The sequence below is a fragment of the Carassius auratus genome, unplaced genomic scaffold (genome assembly GCF_003368295.1).
Source record: "Carassius auratus strain Wakin unplaced genomic scaffold, ASM336829v1 scaf_tig00029891, whole genome shotgun sequence".
NCBI classification, from domain to species: domain Eukaryota; kingdom Metazoa; phylum Chordata; class Actinopteri; order Cypriniformes; family Cyprinidae; genus Carassius; species Carassius auratus.
In genome coordinates, this window is record NW_020525808.1 from 190,055 (window position 1) to 198,423 (window position 8,369).

Sequence of the window (8,369 nt, forward strand, 5' to 3'; positions counted from 1 at the left end):
ATATAGAGCCCCAATGAACCCTTTTTTTCTAAGAGTGTTGTCCAGTGTTGGGCAGTAGTTATTGGTATGATTAGTAATAATTAGTAACGCCTTACTGTAATGCAGTTACTTTTGACAGTAACTAATACTGTAACTCATTACTTTTTAAATAAATTAACTCCATTACCATTATGGTGCATTGTCCGTTACTTAAATTCATGCAGCAAGCTTCTACCTGTTAACATACAGTTTTAATGAATATTATTATGTGGAATGGGGCTACACCAAGGGGCTTACGTGATTCTCTGTATGTTTTTCTCATAGAGGGGAAATATTTTTGAAAACATGCAGCCTGTCTCTACTATGGAGTCGCCGGCTTTCAGTCAGCTCCTTAGCATGATAACATAGATTTCATTTTTAAACAGCATATATGTATGTATTTATGTTTTTCGAAATTGATTTTGAATAATTCAGATTTCTTTCATTTATTTATTTCAAAATGTTTTATGTTATGTTGTCCATTGTTGATAGTTTTCATACTTAAGCTGTGAAAGGAACATTTTTAAGGGCTCAGCAGAACAGCTTTTATGATGCAGAAGCCACTTTAGTTTTTGATTCTGAATATATTATTCAGGTGTTTTTTTATTTATTTCAGAAATCCTTGTGATATACAATATTCAGTTTGTGCTGGTCTGACTTAATCAAAATAGTGTTTTGAAATTACTTTCTGTTTTACTTTGTGTTTGTATAAACCATAACGCATGAAAGCACATTAATGGGAACCTTAAAGAAAGTTCTTTAAAAAAGTAACAAAAAAGTTACTTTTAACAGTAATGCAATACATTTTGGTGTAAGTAATCAACAAAGTAATTGAGTTACTTTTCGAATTAAGCAACTAGTAACTGTAACTAGTTAATTTTTTTTAGTAACTAGCACAACACTGCTGGTGAACACCCAATCATGAGCCTTGCAACACAAAGCAAGTTTATTTTACTTATCGCGAGAAAGTTTAAGAGATTGAAGAATATGACAAATTTAAACGTCATATGAAAAATTCAAATAAAATAATTAATCTTATTCTATCAGTGCAGTCACAAGGGAAACTTGTTAACTTAGTTTATAAATTTGAAAATATGTAGTGATAGAGACTTGAATATTTTGATAATACAGCTTATTTACATGATCTGTATAAATTAATAATTATTTAAAATAAACAATTTATAATAACTGTTAAACTAAAATTGCATGTGTGTAAAAGATAAATAATAATAATATGAATCACAATAATTATATAAATCATAAAACGACTCAGTAATTATCATTAAAGCCTGACTTCTTCTATTTTGATTTATTTATTTATTTATTGCATTAGTGACCTTTAATTTGGAGCAAGATAAACTGGGGGAGTGACTTTGTGTCAGACATGTCACTTTTCTCACATCCGGTTGGTCCAACTTCAGTTTGAGCTCTCTAACCCAGAACAGGTTAGCCATGGAGTGTAAGTTACAGTATTTTTGCAATAAATGCTGCTAAAAGCCAAGCCACTTACATGGTAGCTACCTAAAACCCAGGATGCAAACTAACCTGAGACTTACCTGGCTAGCCAGCTAATCTAGCTTCATGGTACAGGCCCCAGGGTTGGAAACCACTGCATTAGGTGATATATTAAAGATTCCTCAGAGTATAATACAAAAAAAAAAAAAAAAAAAAAAAAAACATTAACTTCTACCGATTTTAACTAAAATTAAGCTAACGTCCTGCCAAATGTTTTATGGTTTCTTGCACAATGTAAAACATGTAAAACTGCTCTATGACTTCCTTTATTTTGTGGTGCACAAACAGCTCTGATTTTATACAATTATAGTAGCTAGATGATGACTACGCAGGATTTTTAAGGCAATATTTTTATTGTATAACTTTGAATCTATCATATGACATCCAAATATTTTAACTTCTAATATATTTGGCTAAATTAAATATCAGGGAAAAAAATAACACACACAAAAAATAATGTCTTATGAGTCCAAACGGTCTTAAATAAAAATGACATTTGAAGAGTGCAATTCGAAGCGCTATGCTGACAGATGTGTCACTTGTTGACTACGGTTGCCACCTACTGGACACTGACGGAATTACCACCCAAGACTGAGGCGTACTGACATTTCCTCTTTTTATTTCTTAGTTATTTTACTGCACAGTAGAAAATCACTTCTCAGCATTTTTTGCTATCACATTTGGTTTTTCATCTGCTTTTTTGGTCTCTGTTCCTCTTTCAGAATTTTCATCAAACATAAGCCTACATTACAGCTCTAACTAGTCCACACTTCTCCGAAGACAGCAACCTCAAAGACACAAATATTACAATACAAAACTATAATGCATGCCATTCAGTGTTCATTCATGTACAGCTGAATCCTGGAGTCGCTGGGATCCACTTGGTCCTCTGAGTTCAGGCGAGCAGAACAATAAACTTGACAAGAGATTTCTGTACTTCCCAAAGACAATATACAGCGCCGGGTTTATGCAGCAGTGGGAAAACGCCAGAATCCTGCAGACGATAAATGCAATATGCAGCTGATAATGTTCACAGGGATCAAAGGTATAGATGGACATCAACACAATGATGATATGATACGGCCCCCAGCATATGAAGAAAGCGATAACAATGCACAGCACCAGAATCACAGTTTTGTATTTCTGCCTGGTCGATATTGACATGAGGGTCAAAATTATTTTGGTGTAACAGCAAACAATGATGGCAAACGGTACAAGAAACAGCAGAATGAGCTGAGCGTAATATCCGACTTTGTCATTAACTGTATTGGGACTTTGACATGAGTATATGTTGATATGTACATCTTCTGCCTTTGTGGCTATTGAATCTCTCAGACAAGCAATCAAACTTATGATCCATGCACCAATGCAGGCGGCCTTTGAACATTTGAGCCTTCGACTCCGTGTTAACCATTGACTTCTGACCACTACCACAACAAAACGGTCGAGGGTCATCGCGGTGAGAAGGATGAGGCTTCCATAGATGCCTACGAAATAGGCCCCGGTCATGATCTTACAGGCAACATCTCCAAAGACCCAGTGATGAAGAAGCTCCACGCACCAGAAAGGCAATGTGAGTGTGAACAGAAGGTCGAAAAGAGCCAAACAGAACATGAAAAGGTTGGTGGCCCTGTTCAGGTCTTCGTAGCAGGTGAGAGCAAACACGAGGAGGCCATTTCCCAGCATGCTGAGGCAGAAGATTGTGGCGTAGCACACGCCGGTCGTTTTTCTGTAGTCATCGACCTCACACATTGGGATTAACTCTTCTCCATATTCATACACATATGAGTAATAATCATAGGTGCTGTTTGAGTTTAACTCCATCTAGCATAAAAAAATAGCATTTTAAAGTACTTTCTAATATTTGCATGATGCAGAAACTTTCTAAGCAAACTAACCGGTCATAAAGCCATGCAACTATTGCATTTTGCATCATGTTGCAGTATACAGCATAGTATACAGAATAGAATACAGCATATAGCAAGAATGAAATAACATGGATTGCTTACCTTAAGGTCACGGTTGACCGTGTTGTAGAACTGCTTAAGGAAAATAGTCTAAGTGACAAAAGAAATCAGACTTCTGTTAGTGTAGTCATTTCCTTTTGCTAATGCTTGCAGTTTCACAATGAATAAACTTAATGTGGCTGGGCATTGCAGCATGTGGTTTCTGAGAAGTTAAAAAAGTTGCCTTTATGTGTTTATATTTATTCTCAATTAATTTCACCGGGGAAAATGCAATTGCATTGCTTCTTTTTCCATTTCAGTCAAATCTGAATTTTAAACAGACTTTAAACAAGTACAGACTTTTAATGACTCTTCACAGGCTTCTTAGAGGCAAGATAGAGTTAATGCCATTTTATATACATATATATATATATATATATATATATATATATATATATATATATATATATATATAATGTATTTTAAGTAATTTTAAAGGCTATTGATGGCTTACGTCTGTTTTTATAACAAATATATATACCCCAATTTTACAGTCTCTGCACTGGCTACATGTTAAGTTTGTATCAGTTACAAATTATTATTATTTACCTATACGGCCCTAAATGGTTTATAGAGAATTATGACGCTGTGAGCAGGATAGGAAAGCCGAAGTAGATGAATAAACTTTTAATATAAATAAAAAAATTACATTATAAGGATTCTTCTAAGCCTTTTTCAGTTTTATTGAAAATAAACGCAATAAATGTGTATAACCGTAGTGGAGCGTCAGTAGTTTAATATTATTAGTGTGCATAGAAATATGTGAAATGCTTGTAGATCATTTACCCCTATAAAACAAACTTGATTCAATATACAGTATCTCACAGAAGTGAGTACACCTCTCACATTTTTGTAAATATTTTATTATATCTTTTCACGTCACAACACTGAAGAAATGACACTATGCAACAATGTAAAGATGTGAGTGTACAGCTTGTATAACAGTGTAATTTTAATGTCCCCTCAAAATATCGCAACCCATTAATGAATATGACGCTGAGCATGTGCATTCAGCTTGTTTGGTCGACCATGGCGAGGCCTGTTCTGAGTGAAACCTGTCCTGTTAAACCACTGTATGGTCTTGACCACCGTGCTGCAGCTCAGTTTCAGGGTCTTGGCGATGTTCTTATAGCCTAAGCCATCTTTATGTAGAGCAACAATTATTTTATTCAGATCCTCAGAGAGTTCATTGCCATGAGGTGCTGTGTTGAACTTCCAGTGTCCAGTATGAGAGAGTGAGAGCGATTTAACACATCTGCTCCCCATTCACATCTGAGACCTTGTAACACTAAAGAGTCAGATCACCGTTTTGGTGATTTCATGACTTAGCTGACGACAGATCGAGGCATGTAGCCTATGCTTAAAGTTTCTTGTGTGGGATATTTATGATGAAGTGATGTAGAGCGTGCGCCACATGTCTGCGTACTGTTGAAGAGTGACAGTAAAATGGCTGATGGGACAGGACAGTGAGTTTTACTGACAAATAGTCTACCGATATCTCATCAAACCGCAGTTCACAGTAGTTCTACTGAAGCTCATTTGACTGCTGTAGCTGTAGCTGAATATTGTCCTGTTTGCTGTGGTCATAGCCTAACGAGATACGGTGGTTCTGCGTCTAAATGTTGTAGTCGAGACCAGCTCATTCGAGTCCGAGTCCAGATCGAGTCCAGAAAGGGTCGAGTCCGAGTCAAGACCGAGTTCAGAAAGGGTCGAGTCCGAGTCAAGACCGAGTTCAGAAAGGGTCGAGTCCGAGTCAAGACCGAGACCAGAGAGATTGGGTCTGAGACAAGACCTAAAGAAATCTTCAAGAGTATGTCAAATGTTTGGTGGAAACAATAAAGGTTAAAAGGGCCACATAGTATGTGGTGTAAAGGTAATTTTATTAGTATTATGAAGTGTTACTTGTCAATATTAAGTGCTTATTTTCACACAACACCGTTGTACCACTATACACATCCATATAACCTTTCTAGTACACATAATATTACTGTACGACTCTATATTGTAATTCTACATAACACTTCTAGTACAAGTAACATTACTGTACCACTATACCTGTAAATAATTCAACTGTAACAGCTTTTACATAACTTTTAACCTTGAAGCTTAACTAATGACTGCTAATATCCTTACAATGTATTGGATTATGTGCACTTTAGATGTTGTGAAGATTACAGATGGGCATAATTACTTTTCAAAAAAATAAGTGAGGAGACCATCCTGCTACCCAACCGAGCACGATGTGGTCTCATGATCAATCCACCCAGACTTAAAACTCTCTCTATTGGTGCAGAGGAAGCGGGGACTGACAAAAGTTACCATTTCATCACTTTCTGTAACAGCAACGGATAATCTAATGCTAATTTCCCTGGATGGTGCGTTTTAATGCAGGGTAAAATACACACTAGTCGAAGTTTTTTTTAGTTACGGAGGGCATACACACAAGAGCCGACTGACTGTCCAGGAAAATTTCATCCAAAAGTGTGTATGTGCCAGGGGAAGAAAGCTGGATGAAATGCCATATAAGTTCAATGCATTCTGTCAGACATGTTTTTGGGGGGAGATGTTTAGTTTTGAGACAGTCAGTCTATATAATTTAATTAAACAATATTTGTTTTTTTTCTGTGACCATTTTGTCCTACTTTGTAAAAATAACACAGTTGAGAGAAATAATGTAGCAATGTGGCTTTCTAGAAAGCGGGATCACTACAGGCGGATGGCAGGAGGGTAATTTAAGGCCGGTGACACACTGGCTGCGTGGCGTCTCTACTGCGTGCCAGAAGCGTGGTGGCTGCTTCGCGTTTTCTGTGTCTTTACACACCAGAAGCGTGCCTGCACGCGGCGCTTGGCGCGCTGCTGCGGCTGTAGGTGACATAGAGAGAGGCCGCCAAAAAACCAGGCTCTTGTCTTCTATCAACTTTTTTTTTTTTTTTTAACACACCTACTGATAGGACACCGTCAACAGTATTGACGGCAAAATAGAGTAGGCTATGTTTGACAGGTGCAATATTTGACAATCGATCATTATTAATTTATTTTTTAAATTACATTTATATTAGTGCTGTCAATCGATTAAAAAAAATTAACTAATTAATCGCACAATTTTTTAAAATTAATCGCGATTAATCGCGATTAATCGCAATTAAAAGACTGAAACTTTTTGGATATGTAAATGTAAAATGTAAATAATTAATGTAAACTCAAGACAAAGAAACTATTTAAATTCAAAATATGATTGTTTATTGGAATTTTTGTTTAACTTGTAACACAGATTTCCTCATGTAAACAACATACCTGCAATAAACCATCAATATCCTCCAAATTAACTGTTGGCTTGAAAGCCATATTTATTACAGAAATAAAAACACAGGCATGTAAGTACCATTTGAATTTCAAAACAATCAATGCCAATAAAAAACAAAAATGATTTCCATGTTGAATTCTAAGTGGACTGCAAAAAAATTCCAAAGTATAGTCATTGCCAGTGCTTTAAGTGGGCCGGTACGCACCGGTACCGCCACTTCCAAATATAGCTCTTGAGCGTACCGCCACCTCTCCGTGCGCCCAGAACGTGCTTGTAGCGTACCGGTACGCTCATTTGGACATCTGTTTTAATAGAGGTTTTAATGTTTTACCTGCACTGCCGATTTTCAGAGCGCCCTTCACAATGCAAGCTTCCTAATTCATCCCACCCAGAGCAGAAACTACATTACTCATTCACCCTTAAGTTATACAAGTGAATAGCGCATGTGTCGCTTTTCCCACTGTTAAGTGTCAACAACTCAACGTGGCCGGAGAAGGTGTGTGAAACTCGTTGTGAGTTATACTAAAGCAAAATCTTGAGTATTTATTGTCTGATAAACATTAAAAACTGTCTGCGGAGGTTGAGTCGTCCTGCAGCCCCCGCTGGCTGTTCATTGGCTGCAGCATCTTTTTTCTAAGTTCTAAAAAAATACCGTAGACGGCAAGGCACAAATTTAGATATTCATTTATCTAATTAATCTATAGCCTATGCACAAAGATAATATGATCTTTTTGTCCCCTTTTTGTTTTAAAGCTTGATGAAGAGAGAGAGCGCAAGTTGCTGCAGCTGAGGAGGACAGTGATGCACGCGCACAGGAGTGATTGACAGTTCGCGGCACTGTGCACAAAAAATACTCCGCTACACAATTATTTCTTTATTTTCGTTTAAGCTTATTAACGTTAGCGTTACAGAAAGGTCTGATTTACGCACTGTTACAGTCATACAGTCATAATGTTTCTTGTGGCAGACTGAAGAGTAATCCGGCAGAGTTTTATACTGAAACTTTCCGTCTAAAAGTCCTTCCTTGGTCTTATCCATATTTCTTTGCACGTTGAACATACATAGGCCACAACTGGAAATAAAAAAAACTGCAACCGCGTTAATTGCGTTATTTTATTTTAACGCGTTAAATATTTCAAATTAATCGAATGCGTTAACGCGCTAATTTTGACAGCACTAATTTATATCTGAATTTATGTCAACCTATAGACTTTCAAATATCCAAATGTCATGAATTAATATGTATTTGTGTACAAAATAACATATAAACATATTTTCCTAGTATATTTTGCCTGGAAACGCTTCCAACATGCACGTGTGTCGCGTGAAAAATAGGCGTCGGTTCTATTTCTAGCATGCACGGGTTTTCCGCGCGTCTCACGCAGGCAGTCTGCAAGATCTAACCTGTTAACATGGGAGCCGAATTAAAAACAGACACGCCACGCATTGTGTTGCTTGCCTAACGTCTCACGTCAAAAGAAAATCACCAGTCATTGGATGTGTCAATCATACATCAATTTAAATAA

At 36.7% G+C, this 8,369-nt stretch overlaps 1 pseudogene; it reads right to left on the reverse strand.

The window, feature by feature from the left end:
- Positions 1-2,136: 2,136 nt before the first annotated feature.
- Positions 2,137-3,610, reverse strand: LOC113079949 (chemokine XC receptor 1-like; annotated as a pseudogene).
- Between the last annotated feature and the right edge of the window lie 4,759 nt (positions 3,611-8,369).